This window comes from Eptesicus fuscus, chromosome 4 (genome assembly GCF_027574615.1).
Source record: "Eptesicus fuscus isolate TK198812 chromosome 4, DD_ASM_mEF_20220401, whole genome shotgun sequence".
NCBI lineage: Eukaryota > Metazoa > Chordata > Mammalia > Chiroptera > Vespertilionidae > Eptesicus > Eptesicus fuscus.
Window position 1 is genome coordinate 57091118 of NC_072476.1, and position 3395 is coordinate 57094512.

The window sequence follows — 3395 nt, forward strand, 5'->3', positions numbered from 1 at the left end:
GGTCATTTGAGATTTTGCCTCCAAAAGCTACAATTCTGACATAATTTCAGAGGTTTTCGGCCAAGTGCAATAGAAAAAGAAAATATAAAAGAAAACTGAAAGGTAAAAAAATGCTACATAATTTTAGAGGCTAATATTTTTAAATGAACAAAAAGGACAGGTATACATTGGCTTAACATTACAGTTCAATTTATTTAATATATATTTCAATGATTGATTTTCAACAAATTTCTTTTATTAGGTTTATAGAAACTTTACTATAACATACTTTCTAAATCTTAACCCCTTATGATTGATACTCTTTTTAAAATATTTTGTCAGTTATTAAGTTATATAGATTGCTATGTTCCTGCCTGTAATGTGCTGTGCTTTTGATACATTAAATAAATCAGGGCAAATATATGTATAACAGAAATGCGGGTCCTACAAACTGGGACAAAATGATGGGAGAAAGTTTCCATTTTCACTCTAAGACTCACATCAGAGTTATGTGCTCAATATTTCAATAAATTCTTCAATCACAAGTTGGGAAATATTAAAGTTCTAAAGAGAATGCTAGGTTTTCTTTCTGAATATGAAAATAATACAAGTTTATTTTAGTCAATTAGGAAAATTTACAAAGGCATAAAGTTAGAGTATATAAAAATCACTTGTTATCCCTACCTAGGGGTGATAAATACCAACATTTGGTATGTATTTTACTAACCCTTTTCCGCTTTGGAAGGATACTCTATATACTCTTTATTTCATTTTAAGATTTTAATGAAAGTTGTATATAATATTATTTTATTCCTGCATCTTCTCAATTGTTTCTTCCTTGTATTTGCCCTTTTCCTTTCCTACTTGGTGAGATTTGGCTTTACCTTCCAGGATCTTTTTGTGGTCTTTATCCAGCTTCAGTCTAGTGATAACCACCTTGCTGGGGTGAATGCCCACATACATGTACAATTGTGCCGTTAGCTTTCTCTGGTTGCACGCCTTCAATGTAGATGACATATTTCTTCCTGTTGCTGCCCTTCAGAACAACCTGAACTTCATCATCCTTTTAGATGGGCATGAATCTAACATTGTACTTCTGTCTCAGCTCTTTGGAAAGAGAAGACATCATCTTCCTGCGAATGTGAGAAGGTGCATTGAAATGCCTATTATGGTTCTTGCTCTGATAAGAAGTCACAAAGGGATTGAGCTTCATTTTGAGCGCTGGTGCTTCTATGATGGCGGCAAGAGGGAAAAGCTCTCTATACGCTTTTTTTACTTTGCTATTGATTGATTGGTAATACAAAATAATTCATTTTTCTTTAAAATATGCTCGTTTTAAAAAGTTGAAATATATCCAGCATAAAGTTAAAAATAGAGTATGTAATGTAAGATGTGTCAAAGACTTTAACATATTTCTACTCCCTAGAGGTAACAAGAGGTAAGCAAAATTAATAGTTTGATAGACATTGATAAATTTGCTTTTGTGAATTTATGTTGTGTGATGGTGACATATAAAACAGCTGTTTAATATTCCATAGTACAATTGAAGCATAATTTATTAAATTTAAGTGATAACCAATGTTAGTTTATTTCCAAATATTCCCTATTAGAAGCATGATGCAGAGACTATACATGCACATATATTTCATACACTTAAAGAGCACTTGAAGCATTTCTGTAGGAAATTCTGGAGATGAAATTTATTGTTTATTAGGTAAAAATATACATTGATAAATACTTTTGTATTTTGATTATTTTTCTCTAAAATGTTTCTGGAGATTTAATTTACACTCTGTGTTTGATCCTTTGCTAGTGCTGAATATCAATCCTTTTTGTTTTTGCCAACATCATAGAAAAATCAAAATTTCATTTTTGTTTTAATTTTAGGGTTATTTTCGTCTCTCACAAAGAAGCTTTAGTCCCTCATTATTTTTAGGGTGGTGGGATTTTAGAAAATACATCACAAAAGATATGGGTATGCTAAGCCTGGCTTTATGTGGAGATGGACCATTAACTATACATGGAGGGATATCTCTAGAGGGCTTTCTCACCAGCAATTCCTTTGGAGTTCCCATTCCCTCACCTGTAGAATAAAATCTTAAAATAAGTGCTTTTCTTCAGACTTTCATGCTTCTTGAGATTACTGAAAAGTCAATTGAATACATTAATAAGAAGTATGCTCTAACTATGTGTTCATGTTGGTGAAGTGGCATCAGCAAGATGGCAGAATAGGAAGTTCCCAGCCCTTGTTACCCCATAGGAATGTTGGCTTTACAATGTCACCTGGACCAAAATACCTTCATGAGGATTTTAGATCTAGTTAAGAAGTTGCAGTACCACAAGTAAGCACAAGAGTTGGAACGGCTGCATTGAAACAGATAAGAAAATGTTTTACCTACATCTGCTCCTCTCCTAAGCCTGCACCATTCAGTACTGAAAGAGAACATTCTGGCTACAACTGCTCCCTTGGGGTGAAATGAAGAGAGGAGCAATCCTGGAGAATACCAGCTTCTCAGAAGACTGCCCGAGGAAGTGGTTTCTGTCTGGACTCATGCAGAGTGCTGACAGACCAAAGGAGTTTGCATACCTGGGGATCACTGAGAACAAAGAAAAGGAGCTGGTCGCTACTCCGACAAATGAATGGACAAAGATAAACAGATGATCTTTCAATAGATGAATGGATGAAAAAAATGTGGTATATACATTCCGTGGAATATTATTTAACCATAAAAAAGAGATTCTGCCATATTGTACAACATAGATGAATCTTAAAGAAATTATGCTAAGTGAAATAAGCCAGTCCCAGAAGAACAAACACTGCATGCTTTCACTTACGTAGGTATCAAGAATCAAACTATAGAAACAGAAAGTAGAATGGTGGTTACCAGAGACTCAGGAGAGGGAGAAATGAAAGAACTGCTGTTCAATGGACTTAGGTTTTCAGTTGTGTAAGATGGGAACATTTTAGAAACCTGCTGTACAAATTGTGCTTATAGTTAATAATTTGTACTGTATACAAACAGGTGTTAAGAGAGTAGACCATATGTCATGTGTTTTTTACCACAATAAAAAAGATCACTTATGTTTACACTTTTGGTGAATAGCTTTCAGATAACTTCTGGGAAATAAGAACCCATTTATGGAGTAGATGAGGGAATTGAGAGCCTTAGGGTCCTGGGAGGCTTGCTGTGCACAGATCAAAAGATAAAACCTGGAACATCCAATAGGAGGCTCCAGAGATCACAGCCACTTAGGCCACATGTTGCCTGGCAGGAGTTCTCTCTTAAATTCCTCAAAATGGAATAAAGTTCACGGGCTCACCACTTTAGTGGATCAATGTAGACACCCTGGGCAATTCAGGGTTACACATCAATTTATTTCCATCACTTTGCATGTCTTATTGATCATAGTAAATA

General features: G+C 34.7%; 1 pseudogene; it reads right to left on the reverse strand.

Moving 5' to 3' along the window:
• Positions 1-786: 786 nt before the first annotated feature.
• LOC103288751 (60S ribosomal protein L26-like) lies at positions 787-1228 on the reverse strand (annotated as a pseudogene).
• Between the last annotated feature and the right edge of the window lie 2167 nt (positions 1229-3395).